Source organism: Vulpes lagopus, chromosome 6 (assembly GCF_018345385.1).
Source record: "Vulpes lagopus strain Blue_001 chromosome 6, ASM1834538v1, whole genome shotgun sequence".
Classification (NCBI taxonomy): domain Eukaryota; kingdom Metazoa; phylum Chordata; class Mammalia; order Carnivora; family Canidae; genus Vulpes; species Vulpes lagopus.
In genome coordinates this window covers 79,835,346-79,862,159 of record NC_054829.1, presented here as the reverse complement: position 1 = coordinate 79,862,159, position 26,814 = coordinate 79,835,346, and the positions used below count along the sequence as shown (strand labels likewise).

Below are 26,814 nucleotides of genomic sequence, written 5' to 3'. Positions count from 1 at the left end.
GACTTGATCTCAGCTCAGGTGTTGATCTCAGGGTTGTGAGTTTCAAGCCTCATACTGGGATACCTAGTGTGGAGCCTACTTAAAAAAAAAAAAAAAAAAGAAAGAAAGAAAGAAAGAAGAAAAAAAAAAACCCAGAAGTGTTAGAATATTGTACATGTCCTAGCAGGTTAAATTATTATTTATTCTTCTGTGATTCAAGAGTAATTTACTCATTATTTTGACCATGATTTCCTTTGTTCTGGTAATTTGGACACATTTTTGTATGTTATAGGCCCAAAGGATTTTATTCTAACTCTTAAGTTAGAAAATTCAGAATTTTTCAGATTTTAGGAATCTGATATAGTCCATATATCATATATTTATGTGAAACAGCACCTTGGGTTACATTATTTAGACATTTTTGTGATAAATATTAGTTACTGCAAGTAGACATAGACTATTAATAATCTCAAGTTCAAGTCAGGTTTGGCTTGCAAATGAATTTCGGTGATAAACTCAGCACAAAAGTTAGAGTTTTCAAAGATTTGTATTTCAAAGATGTAGATAAAAGATAGTAGATCTTTACTGTGTATGATTAAGTCTCCAGTTTTTCTACCGTATACCTATATATGCTCCATCCATACACAGATTGTATGTGTATCTGACACAGTATGATTTAGTCTTTTTCATAATACTTATTCTTGAATATACCTTTATTGCTTCCAACATTTTGTCACCTGCAAGTTTTTGTTACTTATTTCAAACCCACTGTGAAAGCTTCAGTGTGGCACTCCGTGAAAGCTTTCCCCATAGGCTGACAATCCAGCTAATTGACATTTAGTATGGTAAAGCTAGAAACTCACCCAATGGTACAATCTCAGTTTACCATTTCAAGGGCTCTATTCTTATCCTCATGAGCACAGTAAATATTGTTGACAAGGCCAACCGTGTAACTCTGTGATATTTGTGTCCCGCAAAAATCTGCACCAATCATAAAACACAGAATCTGATCGACTTTAAAGACTTTACAAGATAAAAGAGATACAAGATACTTTACAGTATCTTTCATTTGAGAAAGTGACTTACATGGTGAGAAAATGAGGACCCAAAGGTAGAAAGAGAATCAGGGTATTTTGCACTGTTAACTTTGATGTACATGTGGTGTATGATATTAAAATGGAATGATTTGCCTAGATAATGCTTTATTTATGCATGAGAAGAAGACCATGGTTCCCCATTACCTCCTACTTACTGTGGCTAGTTAAGCCCTCAAAAATTCAATGGACTGAACTGTATGCTTTTCACCAATTCAGTGTATGTAGATGTGGTTTGTCTTCTAGGATTACATGGAGTAGACAAAATTTTAAATTTAGGGGATTGAGATATCCAAGTGTGGTGTCTTCCACTTTCCTGGCTATTCTTTGTGTTCAATACTCCAGGTAAGCCAGAGTGGAATCATTGAATGAGAAAACTGGGCTTGGAATTTTTTTTTTGGATGGTTTTAGATACCCATATTCAAATGTGATTGGATACCATAGCACTGGGAAGGGTAAAATCCTGTCTTCAACCTTACTCCCCTGAAACCAATTAATTAAGCTAAGTTAGATGACTCAGACTACTCGTGAAGGGTTTCATATATGTGTGTGTATAGGTGTATTAGTGTGTACACCTGTAGATAGTATATAGGATAATTGTCCTTCCAATCTCTTTATCACTTTTATTTCACGAACCTATTTTTCCATTAAATATTAGGAAATTGGTAAATAGTATTGTATTCACTTAGATTAGATTCATTGATTACCCCGGAAAAAACGTTTGTCTTTGCAGATAGATATGCAAAATCAAATAATGCATTGGGAAAATGTTACTGGCTATTCAAGGACAATCTTTTTAAAAGAAAATTTCTTATCAACGTATAAACTGGTGAAAAGGTTTTGCAAATAATTTTATTTTCCTGTGCTCGTAAAACCTTGTGCGTGTTTACTTTGGATTATACTTCTTAGAAGTATTTGTGTGATGGCGTACAAGGCGTGTGTAGTATAAAGCAATTTGTACATTGTAGAAATTAAGGAAAGGCTTTTGGGAGAATTTTCTAGCCGTTGGAAATGTTTGATATTTTCGGGAAATAAGCAACAACGTTTTCTCATTTGTGAATTTTAAGGGAGTCACATTCTCTTTCCTAGAAAGAAAGGCAAAACAGTGCGCTCGGGAGACAATAACACAGTCGTTTTCCGGTTGTGGCTGATGGTTCCAAGAGAACAGAACCAATGCCTAGTCTACGGCACGTTTTCTGCCTTGGAAAACAGTCTTGTCATTTATTTATGAATTGTTTACTGCAGATTCTGCCTCTTGAGAGTTTAGTTTAATAAACAAATCAGCGTACGTGGAACTAGACCGGGAGTCTAGCGCGTTCAGTCTGCAAGTCCCGTCACGCCGGATTTGCAGCCAAATGCCCCCCTTTTATGGCTCAGAGGCCGCAGCGGGCTCGGGCTCACTGGCAGCAGAATTCACCGCTGAATTGAAGTCCTTGATCCAGTAGCTGAAGTTCAGGCATAAAGTATCAAAGCGGCGCGAGGAGGCTCCGGCCGGGTCCCCGGCTCCGGCTCCCGCTGCCCCTGGGCGCTCCGGCTCCCGGCTCCCGGCTCCCGGCTCCCCGCTCCCCGCTCCCCGCTCCCGGCTCCGCGGCTCCTCGAGGCCCGACTGCTGCGGCGCTGGGCGCGCGAGGTTCGGGGCCGCGGCCAGGTGCAGCGGGCGGCCGGACGGTCGCGGAGGGGGCTGAGAGCGGCAGGGCCGTTTGGGTGCGTCGCTCGCTGCCTGAGGCCTCAAACACCAAAGGTAGGAGTGGGGGTGGACACAGCTGCGCTCCCAAACTTGCCTTAGGCGCAAATAAAGAGATCTGATGCAGTTGGACTCCGTTGCGGTGGGGAGAGGGGACGGGAAGCCACTTCAGAGACAACTCTACGCTGCAACATCTGCCGCCAGGTTTCCAGGGAGTGGCGGGGGACAGCAGGTACAGATTGAAGCCCCCGCGTAAACAGCCCCCGTTAAGCCCTGGGCTCCTTTGAAGGGCCTCCATCAAACACGCTGGAGTCCGCGGCAGGAGTTTGTTTGGTTTTCAAAGCAGTGTTTTGTTTTTGCAATAACAAGGTAATTTATAAATCATGCATTACCACGCGTGCACCTTTTTTTTTCTTTTTCCTGTTTGAAAAGTGAGAGTTGGAGAAGCAAAAAGGCAAAGAAAGAAGAAAGCGAAGCACTAGTTCTGGAGTTGTTCCTCCAACCAATTAAATCGCCGAGGAGCTGCTCGGCTGTGGTGGAGGCGACGTTGACCTTCAGACCGACCGCAGCCCCTCGCTCACCAGTAAGCAGACACGAATCCTGCTAAGAGTGGCGCCCACGAAGCGCCTCCACTGTTTGTCTTTATACTTGGATCACGAGGCTGCTTACTACACGGAGGTGAAAGGAAATTCGATTATTTTCAGGTGGATGGAAATTGTTAGGAAAATAAAATTTAGGACATCCCATTAGCTTTAATTTCCTATGTATAAAGGCCTTATGCCCGGAGTTGGATATTAAAAATAAGACTTTAAGTGAAAAGCCAGAATTGCATGTTCAAGGAAACACTTTTTGAGGTGTTTTCCCACCCTATCACCTAGGTTCAGCTAGAAAAAAATTCAAGAATGTATATACTTTTCAGTGGGAAGACTCCAGAAGCTCCTAACTGTGCAGGCACTCCTAGAGCATAATTAGAATCCGTTTGGATACTAGTCTGACAAATAAAGCTCTAGGGTGTGGTAACATAGTATTCTGTGGTATGCTAAAGTGTTACTATTAATAAAATGTAGGCTCCCTCCCTTTGAGGGGGAGCACCTGCAGGGTTACTGGGAGAGGAAGCAAAGGTGCTAAACTCAAAGGTATCCTTCCAGCGAGAGAGGGCAACAGATGCTAGATGGTGGCCAAGTTTTCATCAGTCGGTGGTGAAATAAGCAACAGAAGTGCATAGTGAGTTTCCAATTAAGCTAAATTTATTAGGTTGAGGGGACTTTTATTAATTGTGCAGATATAATTGTCACTTTTTTGGAAATGATTGATGGTAGCTGCTTTAAAAAATGGAAGTCCATTTTGACAGAATCCAATGTCAGTCCTCTGATTTAAAAAAAAAAAAAAAAGTCTATGGGGGAGAATATCTGAGAACAAAGATAGCACAGGTTCATTTAAAAAAAGGCTCCAGAGAGAGGGCACCTGGGTGGTTCAGTCAGTCAAGCGTCTGCCTTCAGCACAGGTTACCGTCCCAGGGTTCTGGGATTGAGACCCATATCCAGGCTCTGCCTGCTGATCCTCCTGCTTGTGCTCTATCCAATAAATAAAAATAAAACCTTCAAAAAAAAAAAAAAAAGGCTCCAGAGATACCTGATAACCTCATTGTCAAATGATTAAGGCTGCACCTCCTTAAATTTCTAATTCTAGCCTGTGTTCACTTTTCTGCCGGTCGTGCATCTGAATTCTCATACTCAAAACAGAACCGGCCTCACTGTCTTCTACTGGCGGCTTCTTCACTGATCCTAACCCCCCGGAGGGTCACTGTGAAGTCCATCATGCTTGCAAATCACCCAGTGCTCAGTGCTGTTAAACCACTTTATCTTCCCACTGAATCCCATTGCCCTGACAGAGATTTTGTGCTACACTGCCTTTAAATTCTCCATCACATTTGCAAAATGTAAACCACTTGTGGGTGTTTTGAAACCTTCACTTAAATGATTTGCTATTTTAAATGCTTTCAGTGCTGGGAATTAGGCTGCTAATGACTACATTCTTACACTTTGTTTTTAGGTTCTGTCTTAATATTTTGTGTCTGGACTTTGCCATAAGTTTTAAAAGCTATGAGAAAACCTTTTATTTTAGCCTGAGTCATTCAGTCCTAGGGTACACAAAATGTCCCTGTTACGTTCAGACCTTTTCTGTTTTGAATTCTTAAATGAAAGAATGGAGAAAAATATCAAGATCTTTAAAAAGCTCCAGTGATTGCTTACCTTTTATTTTTGTAAGATCTGAAATTTTATATGACCCTTTAAACTAATTATGACGTGACATAACTGGGAAAGACTATCATCAGTTTTTTCTACCCTTTGTGTTATCACTAGTATTGTTCATTCTGATTATCTCTTGTCATTATATTTTGGGACACCCTTAAACTACCTTAAATATCCTGCTTAAATGAGTAGAATTAATTCACTTTGGTTTATATATATTTGAAAGATAAATTTTTACTAGAATAACACAGAAGCATGTCATTATTTCTGTAGTCCCACTGAGTTTGTGTAATATGTGTAACATATTACACAATTATATATTATACACATATAAATATCTGTGTATATACCTGAAGAACTTATTTTGTCAGTGTGTATGTTATCAACTAATGCCTGTTTCAGTGGAGAATCATAATTTCATGAAATAGGGTACTTTTTTGATGCTATTTCTTAGGTTAAAGGAAACTATTTCTTAATTATGGATGTCCACTGGCAAAAGTATTGACTCAGTTCAGTTCCCTAAAGTGAAATATAGAATATATGAAAGGTAATCATTTAAATTACCCAAAAGACTTACATTTTCAAGGAAAGTATAAATAGAATATGGATACTAAATTGGATTTTTAACCCCCCAAGCCAGCATAATTTGTGTGTAGTGGCCTCATACATATTTTATGTATTAACTTCTAAGTTTAGATTTTCTTGGTTAGATTTCTTGGTTAAAATTGACCAACAAGCTTTTGACACTCAAGAGACAAAAATTATTATAGTAGTGTAGATACCTTCTTCTCAGATTAGTGTGCTGGTTTTAGAAATAAACTTTTTTTTTTTCATTTTTTTCATCATCAGTGAGTTTTGGCACACTAAAACAATACTTTAAAATATCAACAGTTAATATTGTTTGTCCAGGCCTAAACACATTATTTTCTTAGCCTTAGTATACAGCATATCTGTAGACCATCTTGAGGATATCAGTTAAATCATCTAACTGGGAGCAGAAATGTTGGCATAGATAAAACTTTTGACTTTTTTTTTTAACTGTTTCAAGTACTATATGTATAGCTTTTCATAATTTTAATTACAGAGGATTAAATATATTTACGTACATCACTTTATAACTTCTAATAATTTATAAAAATCTATATTATTCAGCATATATTAGGTTTTCAATTTAGAGCTCCAGGGACCCAGTCCAAGGGGGAAACATGCATTATTTTTGTAGACAATTTATTATTTTAACAAAGTACATTATGATGGTGCCTACATGTCTACCAGACCCTCATTTATAAATTTCCTTTAAGGAAAGCTTCATAACTCAGTTAAGGAAATTGGCTTGAGTAGGAAACTTTTATTGCTTCCTTATTCTTCAAGATGAATTTATATTAATACATTATATAAATATATACTTTAAGGAGAAATAAATGTTTTTTTTGCTAATTATCTTTTATTTTTATTTCTAAATAAAACAAAACACTAGGATTTTTATAATATCCATTTTTAATCTCTTAAGTCCTTTTTAAAATTACTTCACATAATCTTTATATTTTCCATTAATTCTGGACTGAATCAAATTGCAACCTTTAACACTTGAGAAATTTGAAACTGGCATAACTTTGAGGTATAAAATTAAAAATGATTTACTTTTCAAGCTTTGCAGGAAATTGTTTTTAAGAATACCAGTAGACATTCACTTGTTTATCATTATATGGTTGGAGTAAAAAATTAACTCTTATTTCAAAGGGTTATGAGAAATTTCTTGTTTTCTTTTTCTTTTTTTAAAGATTTTCTTTATTTATTTGAGAGAGAGCACAGCTGGGGGAGGGTCAGAAGCAGAAGGAGAAGCAGACTCCTGGCTGAGCAGGGAGCCAGAAGTGGGGCTGGATCTCAGGACCTTGGGATCGTGACTTAGGCCATGCTTAACTGACTGAGTCACCTAGGTGCCTCCTTTTTGCTTTTAAAAATTAATAAAGTTGGGTTAGTTATTACTAATTTGTTCCCATTTCAAAACCATTTTACTCTCTGATATGCCTCCTATTTATCAGAGAGTTCTTTTCACTTTGAGAATGCGGAAAAAAGATAGATTTGATTTCTTAAACTTTTGGATTCCCATAATGTTTTTTAGCAGGAGGTTAGTGCACTAAAAATAATAACTATTATATGTATATTTTAGAATCTTCTCCAGTATTAAGCACATTTTTGTTTTGAATCAAAATTAGAGACTTCAAATGGTTTTTTCTTAAATCAAGCTCTGTTTCCTTCTAACAGTAAATTCTTTTTAGAGCCATTTCCTGACAGTAATGGTATCTTAACAAAGAGTTTATTATGAATTCAGTAAATTTTATTTATTTACTTTTATTAAGGTCTACACTAATGAGAATGGGCTATACACACACAGGATTATATGGTTTTGCAATTATCCACACTGAGATGTCATATATCAGGTCATACCTTACTTGCCTAACAAAGTAAATCTGTAAAACATATTTCAATAAAGAATCAAAACAGCACATTTATATTATTTACGTGTGTGTGTGTGTGTGTGTGTGTGTGTATAGTGTACAGGTAAAAGCTCTATAGAGTTAAGAGTGTTTACTCTCTGATTTCTTTCTCTACATTGTTCATTTCTCTCTCTTCTCCCTCAGGCTAACTGGTTGATTCCTAAGGTTTAACCCTTGGTCTCTTGTTATTTTCACATCTCACTCTTCTCTATAGAGAGCATATGGACTTGAACTACTTTGCTATCATCATTAATTACATAATTTTTAGACAATCCCTTCCTCTCTTCTAAATTTTACTTAAACGTCTCTGAGAGCTTGTATGAATTTCCTTTTGGATGTCCTGTTGTCACCACATCATCTGTGTTCAACTGGACTTAAATGGTGTTTTCTATGTATGGCTTTCAAACTGTAGTTACTATATGACTTTTCTGTCAGTCTCTCTGCTCTTCACCTGGTGTATCTGAGTTAATGCCCAGCTGATTTCATGGTTTGTACAACTCAGTGAGCAGGTTCGAGACTAGCTTTCTTATTCTGGGTACGAAATCTTATGCCAACAAATCAAAATATTTCACCATAATGCGTATAAGATGCTGAATTAATATACACACAGTTTGGTTCAGTGCCTTTTGTTTTAAAAAAAAGATTTATTTATTTATTCATGAGAGACAGAGTGTGTCTCTCACAGGCATATGGAGAAGCCTGATGCAAGACTCGATCCTGAAACTCCAAGATCAGGCCCTAAGCCAAAAGCAGAGCTTAACCACTGAGCCATCCAGGTGTCCCCATTCAGTATCTTTATGCATTATAGTTTCTCTTAGTTTCATAATTGATTAAAGATAAAAATGAGCTATTGAAGAAAATATGCATTAGACTCTAGTGATTCTTAAAAGATACGTCATTTTGACTTTGTACACTTTAAAAGTTTTTATCATGACTTATGATTTTAGGTTCATGATTCTTCCCCTGAGACTAAGCTACTAAGAAAATCAAGACATCAGAACAGTTCTGAAATTTGATAAATTTGAATTATTTCTTATTAAGATATGGCTGAAGATGCTGATACATAAAAATGTTATTTGTGTGGAGCTATGATTTATCCTTTTGCATAATAATTAACTTTTAAGTTATAATTAACTCTATTAAACATTTTCTGAGTTATAAAAGCATGACACCATTTTCTTTTAGGTGGAATTCTGAACAGATAAAGGCTTACCATTTTTATTAGTTCTTTATATCAAGATATGTTTATTAGTTTGTTGCTTGAAATTGCATTGTTCTCATTTTTTTCTAAATTACATTTAATCTTGTTTCATATTTGATCCAAGAAGAGTTTTCGGTGATTGGAATTCTTGTGAGATATGTATTTGTCCCAGTGAAATCATGCATTCATATCAATTAATCATCTCTGTGCGGTGCTATATGTGGCTTATGCTAATCCTGAGTGCCTTCTTGGTCCAGTTTATGGAAATGCTAGCTCTTCTCAGCAAACAGAAGAGGGCTGATGATTGAATTCAGTTCATACTGTCCAGAAGAGGTGTGACGGCTTTATCTGTCCTCTGAATCCAGATTTATGAACTAGTCCTATGCTCTTAACTAGATTAGTTCCTTTTCCATTAACTGCTTAAAGTAGGGCAGCTGTCTGAGCTGTTGGTTGTAAATTTGTTAATGTCTACTTCGTTAATCTCATACAAAAGGCAACAGATAACAGGAACAAACTTTTAGAGCCTAAGGTTTTCACAGCCTGAGATGAGCATGGAATGGTCACAGGAATGAGAAATTGAAGAGAGAGGAAGACCTGTTACAGTGAAGAAAAAGGGATGACTTCTGTTGTTATTCTTAATTAATTACCAAGAGTTTTAAACCTGAGTAATTAATACTGAAGTTAAGCCCTTAATACACTGTTCATGCTTTGGCATCAGATGCTCTCTTATGAGGTAAGAGGTTTGGGGGGGGAGAGAAGGGTGAGAGAGAAGGAGAAAGAGAGACTTACATAAATATTTTCATTTACATCTTTCAAACATTTCCCTGGGTTAATATTCAGGCCTTCACCTTTTGACAGTTACTGTAGGGCAGTTAGGAATTATAGACAAGTAACAATAAATCCAAATAAAATCTCTAGGTATAGCATCAGCAGTAAATCTGGATAATATTACTTTCATGGTTACCAGCATACAAAATACTTCACTGAAGAGGAAATGTCAGATTATGGGCTAAAATAGAAGGAGGGACGATCAAGAGCAGAAAGAGGAAAAGAGGGGAAAAAGAGGAGAAAGAAATGAAAAACGGAAGAAAGATTATTCCTCTGAAAACACATGTAGGCAATAGGAGATTCAAGTGCTTATTGAAATAATAAGCTGCAAATTTATATGTTTGTAAAGTTGCCTACTTCGCTCTAATACAGCATTAATCATTTGGAATGAAATTGACCCTTGAAATGACTAAACCATCTTCTTAAAATCTCTCTTTTTTTCCCTCCCCCTCTAGATGTTCTATTCATGTTTGTCAGGTTAATCTCCCTTCGCTATTAAATCTATGATATTATTCTGTGATATTTTTGAATGTAAAAATCACAAAAAATATTAATTATGAGTATTTTGGCTATAGAAAAATGGCTTGTAATTCTTCCGGAAGAAAATCTTTAAAAGCACATAAGACTGGAAATTTAAGCGTTATGGTTTTAGGATTACATTTTAGGTTCTCCATGCACTTTAGACAAAATAAAAAACAAGGTCTAAAATGAAAATGTGCAACACAGTAAATTAGTTTTTACATGTATACCTTACTTCTGACAACTATGAACTAAATTTCAGTAGCAAGTTATGCAGCTTAGATATATATTGTCTACACATTTGAAATCACAGATTTGGCTGTGACACATGGATTTTATTCTTTGCAGCAATGTTTTCTTCATTTTACATTAGCTTTAAATGTGAATAGGAAAAAAACATGAAAGTGAAATCATTTTATTTATTCACCTGTTTATTTTTGTACATAGTAACTAATTATTGGAGATATAAGCAAAAATCTGCATTCGTCAAGGGTTTAGAATTTAATTTATAGTTAATAGACAAACCAGTAAAGGATTGGAGCTGGCCAGTAACATGATCAAATAAAATTAGAATTAGACTCTTGAAAGGTTCTCAAATAAGTTTGTGATAAAAGTGGAGAAATTTGTGTTTTCCTGTATAGCTTAGACCTGTTATCAGTGTTTTTTGTCTTTGTATGTAGTCTCTTCATCGTGAGCCATAAAAAAGAATCATGAAAATTTTGGTATAGCAAGTCTGGTGGATGGTCAAGTGGTCAAGTAACACTTTTTCCAATAGGAATCCTATCCTTTCCCCCCCTTTTTTGCTAGAGGGTGAATATCAACTTAGGTTTATTAGTTACAAAAAAAGAGATCCATGGTTTCAGATATTTTTCTTGATTTTTCAGGAGTCTTCTTCCTTGCTTCTTAGGAATGTATCGATAGATAAGCTCAGGCTTGTAATATCAATGTACATAAATGCGTGTGTGTTCATGTGTACAAATGCATGTGCATGCGGGGGGTGTTTATGTGTCTAATTTCAGGAAAGAGGAAATCTTTCATGGGAGAGATTTAGAACTCAAATGTAGCTAACAGTCACTGACTACCTACTATGTCTGAGGTGTGTTCTGTTAGGTATACTCAACTCTTTGTAGTGCTAAGACTACAGCTAAGAGTCAGCTGTCTATATTCCCATATTACAGATGAAGAATTTGAGACACAGAGATATTTAGTGAATTTCCCAAGGTTATATTGCTGGAAGGTAACAGAACTTAGATTCAAACCCAAGTGTTCTGATTTCTGGTGCGTGAGCACTCCATTATGCCATGCTGTCATTTTCCAGTGCATTGCTTTATTTTTTCTCCCTATTCAGTCAATAACTAAATGAATTAAGGCCATTGTACTGGTAGGAAAGTACTTTTAAAATTTCAATTTTGAAAAAAAAATAAAATTTCAATTTTGGATCTGATTCTTCTGGTATAGAAATTAATGATTTTGAATCAGTGTCTGTATCAGTAAACTGGAAATATAGACAGAATGCATGCATATTATCTCATTCTATATGTAATACCCATTTAATTTTGCATGCACCTATAAATAGAAGATCACATTTAGAAATGGCAATGAACTCCATAAAAGGTTAATAAGCTGCATCTATAAATAAAAGATAATGTTTAGAATTGGCAATAAAGTGCCCAGAAAGTTAATAAGCATCTTTTGCATCATAAAGGACCTTAGAAATTGTCTAAGTCCTCCCCTTTTTGTACAGAAACTTCCCCTCCAGTTCAATTCTATGCTCCAGAAGGAAGAGCATTTATTTTCAAAGGCACAAGAGGGATGAAATAGCTGTGGATTCCAGGAAGAGTAGTGTTCTAGGTTGGGGCATGAGCTTGGGAATTAGGGAAGTAAGTTATGAGAAGAAATAAGGATTGGAGGAGTCCTAAAGCCCCTGGTGACATATTGGTAAAACTACTACACTGAGAGTCCGGAGACTTGGGTCTCTATTCTGTCATTGATTAACTTGAAACCGAGCCCCAATTTCCTCTTCTCTCTGGTCCTCAGTTTTCTCATTTGGATATAGAGAAATAAGTGATAACAAAGATAACCATTGAATTCTAGCAATCTTGTCTTTTTTTTCTAATTTCAAACCAGGCCAGCTCTATGAAGACAGGACTTTTCCTGTAATGTTCACAGGGGTATCCCCAGGACATTGTGCATTGCCTCTCAGACAGTAGGCTTTAATCTGATGAATGAAAAAAAAATTGTGTATGTAAAAAAGGTGGGTCTATTTTTTACAAACCTGCTTAAGCTAATTCATACTTTTGTAGTTATTAGACATATTTTAAGCTCATCAGCAATTGAATAATACCTAAAAACAACTTGAAACTAGTATGACACTGTATGTTAACTTCATTGGAATTAAAATAAAAATAGTAATACATATAAACATTTTACAGGTTACTTTAAGAGTTAAAAAATTGCACATATTCCTCACAGTATTCTGAAACATGTTTAAAAAACTATAACAATACTATGATTCTAAATCCATACTGGATATTTTGCTATTATGCTTTAAATAAATTAAAAATAACTGCACGTGTAAGAAAGTAGAAAGAATACAGATTTAAGAGAGCAATATATTTAAATTTTATGCCAGTTTTCTGTCTTTATAAGACTAGTCAATTTCTTACTGCTTTTCTTCTTCCAGAAAAAGAGAAGATATTAATGTGTGATACTGGATTATCTCCATTGTCATTTTGATATGTTGCAATTTGCTGCCTTGTGTCACAACTGCAAAGTAATTTAAACACAAATTTTCTTTTATTTGATGCTCTTATAAGTGGTGAAGTTCTAATATGTTTGTCATTAAATATATATATAGCTGCATGGAACCTTTTTCCTATTGGGTCACTCTGAAATTGATTTTCCAACTTGAGTTATCAGTGGACAAATGCTAAAAAAAAAAAAAAAATCAACCATTTTGATTTAAATTAACCAAAAACACTACTTTTATTAAGTGGTCTTTTCCCCTAACTAGATGACAACACTTTTGGCGATCTCTAGGTTTTGAATGCTTTTAAGATAAACCCGTAAGGACAATGGTTTGATTATGATTTTATTCTTATAGTAGAATTACCTTACTCTTGATCAGTTAAATAAAAATATATTTTAGATGTTATTCATAAATAAAAGTACAGGATTGATGTTATTTTAATCTCAAATTTTTTGATCTTTAATATTTCAAATGTATATCAGAAATATTTCATTAAGAATACGGTATGGATAGAAACAGCAAAATAAAGGGAATTATAAAGATCAAGCAAGACATGGAAGCACAGCAGCCTTTAGCTTCTCTTTTTCTTCTTCTAATCCTTTTTTTTTTTTTTTGATGGTTCTAATTCTTAATTTTTGGAGGAATCTCCGTACTACTTCCCATAGGCTGTACCTATTTATTTATTATTTTTTAATTGCTTATTTTAGAACTTTATTTACTTATTTTTAAATTGAAATACAGTTGAGACACAATGTTACATTAGTTTCAGGTGTATAGTATAGTGATTCAACAAGGAGATGCTCTTCTTACAAGTGTAACTATCTGCCACCATACGATGCTATTTCAATACCATTGACTATGTTCCTTATCTTGTGCCTTCTATCCCTATGACTTTAAAACAGGCAAATATAAAGAGTCAGGAAAGACTCTAATGCAACATATACCTAAGGTAATTATAGTGATGTTGGAACAGTGTTAGGATCCCAAACTGTTATGGCCAGCATGGAAAGTCAAAACTTGTAGATAGACTTAACTAAAAAAATTGTTTGAGAATATAATTGTATAGAAGACAGAGCACATCACCATCATTATTGATATCATCATTAGTAACAAACTCCAGCATAATCTATAGAAAAGTAGCTATGTGCCAGCATACTAGTGACCTTATGTATGTTGCTCTAATTTTCAAAGTAACTCACTGCAAAGTACATTTATCTCTCTTTTATAGAAGGAAACAGACTCAGAAAGGTCATGTAATTTGCCAGAGTCACACAGGTAGATAGTGAGTAAGTGATATTAACTTTCTTTGATTGGAAAATTAAGTTTGCTAATTAAATTCTACTTTATGTTTCAGATTTAATTGGCCAATTATATAGAAAATGCACCACAGCTTAAAATTCAGTGTTTTAGTTGTAATTTATAGGCTCATACATTGAATTGAGAAAATTATGCCAGTGAAATTAAATTGAAGAGACCAATATAGTAATGGGAAATACTAGTAAACTATTTAAATAACCTGAAATCGTTAGTGATTTTGATTAACCACAGTTTTGGAAATATTGGGGTCAGAAAGTCATTTGTGGATTGATTTTTGAGCATCTACAGATACTGTGCAGGGACCAAGGCTAAGGAATAATTATGAAACATTTTTCTCTTAAAAAGTATAAGTAGTGGTAATGAATAAATCAGTAGGTTACTCATTTATTTCTTAGAAAATTATAATTCCAGTGTGTTATTAGTCTTGGATGTAAAATACAGTGATTCGGGATCCCTGGGTGGCGCAGCGGTTTGGCGCCTGCCTTTGGCCCAGGGCGCGATCCTGGAGACCCGGGATCGAATCCCACATCAGGCTCCCGGTGCATGGAGCCTGCTTCTCCCTCCGCCTGTGTCTCTGCCTCTCTCTCTCTCTCTGTGACTAACATAAATAAATAAAAAATTAAAAAAAATACAGTGATTCAACAATTCTGTACGTTATTTAGTGCTCATCACAGTAAGTGTACTCTTAATCACCTTCATCTATTTCACCCATGCCCCCACCACCTCCCCTCAGTTTGTTCTCTTTTGTTAAGAGTTATTTTCTTGGTTTGTCTCTTTTTTCCTTTGTTTTTCTTTCTAAATTCCACATATGAGTGAAATCATGTGGCATTTGTCTTCCTTTAACTGACTTATTTCACTTAGTATTATTCTCTAGATCTATCCGTGTTGTTGCAAGTGGCAAGATTTCATTCTGTTTTATGACTGAATAATATTCCATTCTCTGTATGTACATCTTCTTTATTCATCTATCGATGGACACTTGGACTGCTATCTAGTTTGGCTAGTTATTGTAAATAATGATGCGATGAATGTAGGGGGATGCATATATTCCTTTAAATTAGCGTCTTTGTATTCTTTGAGTAAATACCCAGTAGTGCAATGACTGGATCACAGGGTAGTTATATCTATATTTTTTAAGACTTTATTTATTTATTCATGAGAGACACAGAGAGAGGCAGAGACCTAGGCAGAGGGATAAGTAGGCTCCCCGGAGGGAGCCTGATGCGGCCCTACATCCTAGGACCCCGGGATCACAATCTGAGCCAAAGGCAGACGCTTGTCCACTGAGCCATCTAGGTGCCCTCATTTTTAAATTTTTAATGTAGTGTCCATACTTTCCTCCACTGTAGCTGTAACAATTTGCATTCCCACCAGTAGTGCTAGAGGGTTCCTTTTTCTCCACGTCCTTGCCAACACTTGCTGTTTCTTTTCTTTTTGATTTTAGCCATTCTGACAGATTTGAGGTGATATCTCTTTGTGGTTTTTGCATTTTCCTGATAATGAGTGATGTTGATTATCTTTCCATGTGTCTGTTGGCCAACTCTGTCTTCTTTGGAGAAATGTCTATTCATGCCTTTCGCCCATTTTTTTAAAATATTTTTTATTGGAGTTCAATTTGCCAACATATAGCATATCACCCACTGCTCATCCCATCAAGTGCCCCCCTCAGTGCCCATCACCCAGTCACCACCACCCCCGGCCCACCACTCCTTCTACCACCCCTTGTTCGTTTCCCAGAGTTAGGAGTCTCTCATGTTCTGTCACCCTCACTGATATTTCCCACTCATTTTCTCTCCTTTCCCCTTTATTTCCTTCCACTATTTTTTTTATATTCCCCAAATGAATGAGACCATATAATGTTTGTCCTTTTCCGATTGACTTACTTCACTCAACATAATACCCTCCAGTTCCAGCCATGTCAAAGCAAATGGTGGGTATTTGTCGTTTCTAATGGCTGAGTAATATTCCATTGTATACATAGACCACATCTTCTTTATCCATTCATCTTTCGATGGACACTGAGACTCCTTCCACAGCTTGGCTATTGTGGACATTGCTGCTATAAACGCTGAGGTACAGTTGTCCTGGAGTTTCACTGCATCTGTATCTTTGAGGTAAATTCCCAGCAGTGCAATTGCTGGGTCGTAGGGCAGATCTATTTTTAACTCTTTGAGGAACCTCCACACAGTTTTCCAGAGTGGCTGCACCAGTTCACATTCCCACCAACAGTGCAAGAGGGTTTCCCTTTTTCCACATCCTTTACAACATTTGTTGTTTCCTGTCTTGTTAATTTTCGCCATTCTCACTGGTATGAGGTAGTATCTCATTGTGGTTTTGATTTGTATTTCCCTGATGGCAAAGGATGCGGAGCATTATCTCATGTGTTTGTTGGCCATGTCTATGTCTTCCCCTGTGAGATTTCTGTTCATGTCTTTTGCCCATTTCATGATTGGATTGTTTGTTTCTTTGATGTTGAGTTTAAAGATCTTGGATCTTGGATACTAGCCCTTTATCTGATGTGTCATTTGCAAATATCTTCTCCCATTCTGTAGGTTGTCTTTTAGTTTTGTTGACTGTTTCTTTGACTGTGCAGAAGATTTTTATCCTGATTAAGTCCCAAGAGTTCATTTTTTGCTTTTGTTTCCCTTGCCTTCATAGATGTATCTTGCAAGAAGTTGCTGTGGCCAAATTCAAAAAGGGTGTTGGCTGTGTTCTCCTCTAGGATTTTGATGGATTCTTGTCTCATATTTGGATCTTTCATCCATTTTTAGTTTATCTTTGTGTATGGTCTAAGAGAATGGTCTACTTTCATTCTTCTGCATACGGCTATCCAATTTTCCCAGCACCATTTATTGAAGAGACTATCCTTTTTCCAGTGTATAGTCTTTCCTGCTTTGTTGACCATAGAGCTGAGGGGCCATTTCTGGATTTTCTATTCTGTCCCATTGATTTCTCTGTTTTTGTACCACTACCACACTGTCTTGATGACCACAGCTTTGTAGTACAACCTGAAATCTGGCATTGTGATGCCCCCGGCTCTCATTTTCTTTTTTAATATTCCCCTGGCTATTCAGGGTCTTTTCTGATTCCATACACTCATCTTAAGATGAGTTGTTCCGGGTAGCCCTGGTGGCCCAGTGGTTTAGCGCCGCCTTCAGCTTAGGGTGTGATCCTGTAGACCCAGGATGGAGTCCCACGTCAGGCTCCCAGCACGAAGCCTGGTTTTCCCTCTGCCTCTGTCTCTCTCTCTTTCTCTTTCTCTGTCATGAATAAATAAATATTTTTTTAAAAAAAACTTTTAAAAAAGATGATTTTTTCCAACTCTCTGAAGAAAGTCCATGGTATTTTGATAGGGATTGAATTGAATGTGTAAATTGCTCTGGGTCATTGACATTTTCACAATGTTAATTCTTCCAATCCATGAGCATGGAATATTTTTCCATCTTTGTGTCTTCCTCAATTTCTTTCAGAAGTGTTCTGTAACCAGGGAGACTGATTAAACCAGCTTTCAAACCAGCCCTGCTGGGCCTCCCGGTCCCTTTGTCTTTTATTTAATCAGTCTCCCTGGTTAACCACCCTAATCTCTACCATTATGGGCCCTCTAGTTATCCTGCTCCTGCTGCTAACTTTCGGCCCCTGAGTCCTCAACTGGCCGCTCCAGTTAATCCGAGAAAGATTGTTTATTACCCAAGCTCTGGTATTAACTCAGCAATGTCGGGCCCTCCAAACTGAAGAAATAAATGTTCCCTAAGATTTTAAGGTTAAAATCAGCCCAAACAAGAGGAGGGAATGAAGAAACCTCCCCCCTTGTAAGTAGGGCCAGCCCTAATCCAGAGGCAGCCCATCCAGGCATCTTCCTGAAATTTTAGCAACTAAAAGCATTCTGTTTACAATAAGAAAACCATTTCCCCCCACACCCTGATTGGAATGTCCCTGAATAGGTTCATGTTGACCCTCTGTGAAATCAATAACCTGAATGCTATGCAACTCCCGAGGTTCTTTTGTCTTTAAGCGGTTTTTTTTCCCCTTTTGCCTTTAAAAGATACCTGTAATTACTAATCAGGGCTCTCTTCCTCTTCGGAGGCGGAGAGCCCGTTTGCGCAAACGTCCAATAAACCCTCTTGCTAATTGCAAAAAAAAAAAAAAAAAAAAAAAAAAAAAAAAAAAAAAAAGAAGTGTTCTGTAGTTTTTAGGGTACAGATCCTTTACCTCTTTGGTTAGGTTTATTCCTAGATATCTTATGCTTTTAGGTGCAATTGTAAATGGGACTGACTCCTTAGTTTCTCTTTTTTCAGTCTCATTGTTAGTGTATAAAAATGCCACTGATTTCTGGGCATTGTTTTGTATCCTGCGACACTGCCGAACTGCTGTATGAATTCCAGCAATCTTGGGGTGGACTCTTTTGGGTTTTCTATGTAGAGTATCATGTCATCTGCAAAGAGACAGAGTTTGACTTCTTCTTTGCCAATTTGAATGCCTTTTATTTCTTTTTGTTGCCTGATTGCTGAGGCTAGGACTTCTAGTAGTATGTTGAATAGTAGTGGTGTGAGTGGACTTCCCTGTCGTGTTCCTGATCTTAGGGGAAAGTCTCCCAGTGTTTTCCCATTGAAAATGATATTTGCTGAGGGCTTTTTGTAGATCACTTTAAAGATGTTGAGGAATGTTCCCTCTATCCCTACACTCTGAAGAGTTTTGATCAAGAATGGATCCTGTATTTTGTCAAATGTTTTCTCTGCACCTATTGAGAGGATCATATGTTTCTCGTTTTTTCTCTTGTTGATATGACCTATCACATTGATTGCTTTACGAGTGTTGAACCAGCCTTGCATCTCGGGGATAAATCCTTCTTGGTCATGGTGAATAATCTTCTTAATGTATTGTTGGATCCTATTGGCTAGTATTTGGTGAGAATTTTTGCATCTGTGTTCATCAGGGATAGTGGCCTATAATTCTACTTTTTGATGGGGTCTTTGTTTTTGGAATTAAGGTGATGCTGGCCTCATAGAACAAGTTTGGAAGTATTCCATCCCTTTCTGTCTTTTGGAACAGCTTTAGTTTAGGTATTGTTTCTTCTATAAATGTTTGATAGAATTCCCCTAGGAAGTCATCTGGCCCTGGATTTTTGTGTCTTGGAAGGTTTTGGATGACTGCTTCAATTTCCTCCCTGGTTATTGGCCTGTTCAGGTTTTCTATTTCTTCCTGTTCCAGTATTGGTAGTTTGTGGCATTTCAGAAATGCGTCCATTTCTTCTAGATTGCCTAATTTATTGGTACATAGCTGCTCATAATATGTTTTTAAAATCGTGTGTATTTCCTTGGTAGTGGTGGTGATCTCTCCTTTTTCATTTGAGATTTTATTAATTAGAGTCTTTTTCTCTTTTGTTTTTAATAAGGCTGGCTAATGGTTTATCTATCTTATTAATTCTTTCAAAGAACCAACTCCTGGTTTTGTTGATCTGTTGCACAGCTCTTCTGGTCTCTATTTCATTGAGTTCTGCTCGAATCTTTATTAACTCTCTTCTTCTGCTTGGTGTAGGTTTTATTTGCTGTTCTTTCTCCAGTTCCTTTAGGTGCAAGGTTAGGTTATGTATTTCCGTTTTATCCAGTTTTTTGAGGAATGCTTGTATTGCGATGTATTTCCCTCTCAGGACTGCTTTTGCTGTATTCCAAAGATTTTGAACGGTTGTATCTTCATTCTCATTCTCATTCTCTTCTCTAATTTCCTGGTTGGCCCATTCATCTTTTAAGAGGATGCTCTTTAACCTACATGTGTTTGAGTTTCTTCCAAATTCCTCTTATGATTGAGTTCTAGTTTCAAGGCAGTATGGTTTGAAAATATGCATGGGGGGATCTCTGGGTGGTTCAGTAGTTTGGTGCCTCCCTTCGGCCCAGGGTGTGATTCTGGTGTCTGTGGAGAGGTCTGCTGTTAATCTAATACTTCGTCCCATATAATTTAGGGATCTCTTGTGTCTTGCTGCTTTAAGGGTTTTCTCTTTATCTTTGGAATTTGCAAGTTTCACTATTAAATGTCAAGGTGTTGAAAGGTTTTTATTGATTTTAGGGCAATATCTCTCTATCTCCTGGATCTGAATGCCTATTTCCCTCCCTAAGTTATGGAAGTTCTCAGCTATGATTTGTTCAAACACACTTTCTGGTCCTCTGCCCCTTTTGGCGCCCTCTGGAACCTCAATTAAACATAGATTTTTTCCTTCTGAGGCTGTCATTTATTTTTTCCTTAACATTTATTCATGATCTTTTAATTGTTTTTCTCTTTTTTCCTCAGCTTCCTTCCTTGCCATCAACTTGTCTTCTATGTTGCTCACTCTTTCTTCTACCTCATTAACCCTCGTTGTAAGGACCTCGAGTATGGATTGCATCTCATTTAATGGATTTTTAATTTTGGCCTATTAGATCTAAATTCTGTAGTCATGAAGTCTCTTGAATCCTTTATGCTTTTTTTCCAGAGCCACCAATAGCTTTATAATTGTGCTTCTGAATTGGCTCTCTGACATCGAATTGTAATCCAAATTCTGTAACTCTGTGGCAGAGAGTACTGCTTCTGATTCTTTCATTTGTGGTGATTTCTTTCTAGTCATTTTGCTCAGTGCAGATTGGCTGAAAACGAGTTGTACTTGTTAGAAGCACAAACTCTTGTCTCTGTAGTGTTCCAAATCTCTTTAAATCTCAGGCCAAATTCGTAGGTTTTCAGTGTGACTTGAAAGTTATCTAGGTAATTTTGGGGACAGATGACGTGGGGATCCTACTCTTCCACCATATTGCCCCATCTTCTGCCCATTTTTTAATTGGATCATTTGGGGGGTTTTTGGTGTTGAGTTGTATAAGTTTTTTTTTTTTTTTTTGTATATTTTGGATACTAACCTTTTATCAGCTATGTCATTTGCAGAATCTTTGCCCATTCCATAGGTTGTCATTTAGCTATGTTGGTTGTTTCCTTTGCTGTCCTTTTTATTTTGATGTAGTCCCAATCATTTATTTATTTATTTATTTATTTTTGCTGTTGCTTACCTTGCATCAGGAGACATATTTGGAAAGATGTTGCTATGGTCAATTTAACAGGTTACTCATAATATTAAACTTTTAAAATCTTTCTTTCTGATCTATAAAATCAAACTAAAAAGGAGAGTTCTACCCAGACACTTAGATTATGACACAGTCCCCAATTAAATTTTCCAAGTATGCTTGGTATCAAAATTCATATTCACTATAGAAAACCCATAATTTTTAGTTTTGGGGACTGTTGGCACAGTCTTGTAATTTATTATTCATAGTCCCTCTTAAAACCTACTTTTTAATATAGGTTTAAATTTTTTTTTTCAGAATTCATCATCATCGTTTTAGACTGCAGTTAAATTTACATTAAATCTACTGTTTATTTTCTTGATCATCCTCTCTTACTTCAGCTCTCATTTTGATCTATGTAGCAACTGATTCCATTTGTCAAAACTATCCTTTGCTCTAGCTATAAATAGTATGCCCAGATTATTCCTAAAGACCATACTACAGTAATTTTTCAAGTGTCTCTCTTCTCGGGTACAGTAGTGAAAATTGAAGCAACTGAGTAGCTAGCCATTAGTTTCAAGGCAAATCCCTAGCATATAAGTAGTGAACTGAAAGTTAAACATGTCAAGGTCTGCTTCCTCTTCCTCTGCCTGCCATCAGTGCTGAGGACTTTACTGACACAGTGTATTGGTTCTTAGGTTTCTTAACCTTCAACATGAAGGTCAGGACTTACTCATTTTAAAGCTGTCTTTGATTCCATTTTCAATGAGGAATCTTGAAAGATGTTCGTGTCATGGCCTGCTGACATTATTATTTTCGTTTTTATGTCCTAAGAAAATACCTCTTTACCAAACTGTAAGAAATAAATAAGTCTTTCTTGTTCCCAAGATATCATTCTATGTGCTTCCACCCATATAAAGATACTAATGTTATAATTGAAGGCATAAGAACAATGTCCATATAAACCAAATTTTAAAGCTTCAGTCACAATATTTAGAATAAACACTTTTCTCATCCTTTCCAAACATATCCTGCTTTGTTTTTAGAATGTTTTTAGGAGTCAGAAATGGAAAACAAAGGAATAATTAATTGTACTAGTACAATTATATGGTTTATAAGATTACAGGTGACCAATTGATTTTTAAAATTGTTAATGCCATACAGGTGACTATTTGATTTTTAAAATTGTTAATGCCAGAATTTTTCTTTTTCATTGTGTTGAAAAACATGAGCATTTAAACATACTTCCTACCTTTGTTTTTTTTTTTTTTTTAGAAATTAAGAGGTGGGGATATGTTGCTACTGGAGATGTGGCTGTGCTTCTAAAGCAATGAGAGTTTCATAAATGAACATGGCTAATAATTGAAAGATGAGGGTCTGTAGGTTCTTGTGAACTCTTGGATATGAAAACAGTGTTACAGACTCATGCTAATAATGATATTTGATGTGTTGATAGGAATGGTATAAATAGTAACTACTGAAGTCTTAAATTGGGGGAAAGAGTAATGAATGAAGACATGATAAAGGAATTGGGGGCATATATTCTACAACCATATTAAACCATATTCATATTCTACAACCGTTTCTAAGATTGATGATCCAACAAAGAATCTTAGGATGACTGTTCAGTTAAAAAAGAATGTAACATAGTGAGTAAGATAATGAATATTGAGTGGGCATTTTTAAAGAAATTTGTTAGTGATTTTATAGACTTGGTTATAACCATGCATATTTAAAAAGGACAATACTGATATGATAGCCATTCTTTTCCTTTCCTAAGCATTTAAATATAGTCATCACTTGCATGCCTTATTTTTAAAATACAGGTCTATAATTCATAAGTTATACTACTTGTAAGTTGATGTATTTTCAGCAAAACTTTTAAGAGTGACATATGTTCCCTAACAGAAAGTCTTAATCTAGATTTAACCAAAATACTCCGTGGCTAAGCAGATAACTAAACTTTATCCCATACCTTCTATGTGCCAGCTATGTTGCATTCCATTTTTAATTTAACCCTTATAAAAAGTAGGTTCTCTGCTATGCCCAAAAGAATTTAACAAAGATCAAGCAGTGGTTTGTTTAAACTCACAGTTTAAACTCCGAGTTTGATGATGTCAACATTTGCACTTACAGTACCCTGCAGTTAGTGCTTTATGAAGACATACTCCACCAAGAAGTAAATTCTTGGGGCACACAGTGCACGCTGAGGTTTTATGTGCCTGTTTCTGTATCTGTGATTACATATGTTTCCTAACCTGCTGTATCAGCCTGCACTTTGCCAGGAAGGACCTCCATAGAGATAAGGAGTATGGCAGTAGGGCTGCCCACCTGGTACAGTGACAGCTGCTGCAGCAGAATCCAGCCCTTGTCATCATTAATGACCTGCATGTGACACTTTATCCCAGCCATCTTGGTTTAGTGCACAATGTATTGCATTAAAATAATTACTACCTGTCATCCTCTATTTAACAGACAGCTCTTAGTCATCCCAGACATGTGAATATCAGGTGACAATGTACCAAACCCAGGTTAGCGCCTGCGCTTCCATCCTGTTTGTGGGTTCCTGTGTCTTCTGCCTTTCTGTTCTTCTCATGATGTTCAGACACACTTTATACTTTAATTGAAGCATTTTCATTTTGTCATCCATATTGGAAGCTAATTTCCTTTGTCTTTAAATAATAGCAAGACATTCAGGGATAATCTTTTCTGAACATCAAGTATGGCCAAAGGATGTAGAGGCTCTCTTTGTCCTGCTAAAGATACTGGAGATCTAAAGTGGAAATCAGAGAATGAAAGAGGACTCAAAGGAAAGATGATGACTAAGTCCAAAGGATATAAGTCATGTAACGGAGGGTATTATGATGCTGATATTAAAAACTTTGTTTTAATTTAAAGATCTGAATAATTGTTCCAAGGACAATTTTCTTTTCTTTCTCCCACTTTCCCTCCCTTGTTCCCTCCCTTGCTTCCTTGCTTTGCTGTCTTCTCTTTTCTTTTTTCCTGCCTTCCTGCCTTCCTACCTTCCTTCCTTCCTTTGTTACTGAAATGGAAAGGACTTCCATCATGATTTTAAGTCATTTTAATATTGTTTCAATATTTATTGAATGGGTTTAGAAATTGCTTTGTTCCAGAGATTGAAGATTGTGACTTTTTAAAAAAGACTTGTATTATCTTTGTGTTGCTTAAGACCTTACTCATAGGCATCTGTTATGGTTTATTTTACTTAAGAGAGTTAGTCTAAAATGTGCTTCTGAATTTCTGTGTATCTTAATTTGACAGCTTAAGAAAACAAAATAAGTCATGCCTGAAATTTGTAATAATGCATGCCTTGTGTTCATTATGTGATTTACCCCAGCTTTATTGTCAAAAGTCCAGATTCAAATATCAGCTTTTGAATTTACCAGCTGTTTGGCCTTGAGCAAGTTATATAACCTCTCTGAACCTTTTCTTTTTTTTAAACTGACATTTTCAGTTGAGTCTTCTTATCTGAATCACAGAACAGGAAATATTTTAAGGGATGATTTTTCATTCTCACAAGGATGCCATACAGTGAGCATAAGGCTTGGGTGAGAAGTTAGTCTATCATATACAAATAGATGCCTCCAAAGATCTTAAGGCACTCATGGAACTCTGGTTGGAAAAAAGCTAGTGAGGCTAACAAAATTTTCCACCTTACACATTTTTGCCATTGTTTTTCTCAGTAACTGATAAAGGCTTTGGTTTTGCAAGCTAGAAGTGAATGCAGTTGACTAGTAATTTATTTATTTTTTACTTCCCAGGTTATCACTCAAGGAAAAGTAGGTCAATTTCTCTGAAGCTAAAATTAATTTCTCAGTTATGTGCCTTCTGGATAAAGTATAATTTTATAATGGTAATGAATAGAGAGGACAGAAGTCTGTTTTTAGATAGACGTATTCAAATTTATATTTGTGATATTAAGTTTATATATTATTTAGAAAGCAACCTTTTTTAAGAGTTTTGTGATAAACTGACAAGATACTTTATGGTAGGTAATTATTGTGCATGTGTGTACGTTTTTGCAGTAAGTTGTATCATCACTCAGCAGTGACCTTGTTATGAAGGGGAAGGCAAGAGAGACATACACTGCCTCTTGAGAGCAAGTGGAGTGATGCGTATCAGAAGACACTAAAGATTTATTGTCTGTGGCAAAGGAAACACAGATCTCTGCTTGTGCAGGAAGTGTTTTCAACATCACCCATAGTAAGGGTGTTTAGAAGCCCTAGGTTAGAAAATGTTCTACTGGAACAAAATAAACAATTTTATATTGTTTGTATTATGAGCTTATCTTGCTGTTTATTCTTTGTAGCACTTAAAATGTGAATGATGGTCATGCCAAACCAATCTTTGTTGTAAATAGGACCTTGCTGCCCAAATAATCAGGTTTACCTGATTGAAACAGTATATAAGAAAAATTCGGCTTTAAGAGGAGGTAGCAGTGCAGAGCTGGAGCTGCATAATTATCTTTTTATTTCTAGTGTCATGTTTTGCTTCTGTGAACTTTCTTCCCTGTGTACATCGGCTAGTCTAAAATAAGACTAGATGTGAAAGATGTGAATGATCCACTGAGCCCCAAATTTGAAGGAAGGAGGATGATTCCAATGGGAAGAACTTCTGTCCTGGGTACCTCTTCTCAACGGTATCAACATAGCACCATCTGGCTAAGAAATAGGGATTACCATTCAGTTATTATAGTTCGTCTCTATTTGCTTCTGTGGCCAGAAGAAACAAGCATCTCACACATAGTAGAGATTCATAGCAATTTGAAATATTGTCTGTGTGAGAATATGAATCTTCACTGTAGTAAGAAAAGAGGTAGAGCATTGTGCCCTTTTCTATTTTATGTGGTACCTGCTGTCTAAAGTTTTAGGAGTAGGATATAAACTATCTGGTATGTATACCTTTAGGTAGCATTAACCATCCTGAAAAATAAATGCCTTCAGTTAAAAAACGAAAATTGGGTTTTCTCTCGTCCCCTATGCTCATTCTTCCTTCCTTCCTTCTTTCCTTCCTTCCTTCCTTCCTTCCTTCCTTCCTTCCTTCCTTCCTTCCTTCCTTCCATTGAGCAGTTCATGAAAATTATAGGAAAACTATTTCCTCTAATGGTTCAACAGGAACAGAGGAGGGCACCCACATTCAGGGACTGATTGATGTGGGGGTCCTCAGTTCAGAGCAATTTGAAGGGCCAGTCCCACTTCCCACTCCCTGGTGATGTGGGTGAGGTCTCTTGAAACTGGAACACAACATAGATTCTCGCTTTGCCCAGTCCTACTTCCTTCGCAGAAGCAGGGCTGTTTCTAAAAGCACTCCCAGTGAACATTTTGCAGACAGATAGTTCCCTTAGAGTCTGTTTACAGGGGGACATGACCTTACTTTTAGTCTCACTTTAACTGCATAAGGTGTCCCTGAAACACATTCTGAGGTACTCTAAAACTCATTTTCCTTTTTTCAATATTTAAAGTAGAAATTGTTATATAATAGCACTTTTACCACATAGGGGTTGTTTGGAGATTTAATGAGATAGTAAAGCACATAGCCCCTGGACTGAAGTCCAGAAAGTTCTTAAAAAATATTTGCTGTTATTATTTTTACCATGATAATTATTATATTTCCCAAATTGGCAGCCTCTGTTTCTTAATCTCATTCTAACTGT

General features: G+C 36.4%; 1 protein-coding gene across 1 annotated transcript in view; it reads left to right on the top strand.

Annotated features, from left to right (window-relative positions):
* Positions 1-26,814, top strand: part of ANTXR2 (ANTXR cell adhesion molecule 2) — a 159,222-nt gene that overhangs the window by 102,673 nt on the left and 29,735 nt on the right. The gene's annotated exons all lie outside the window — the stretch shown is intronic.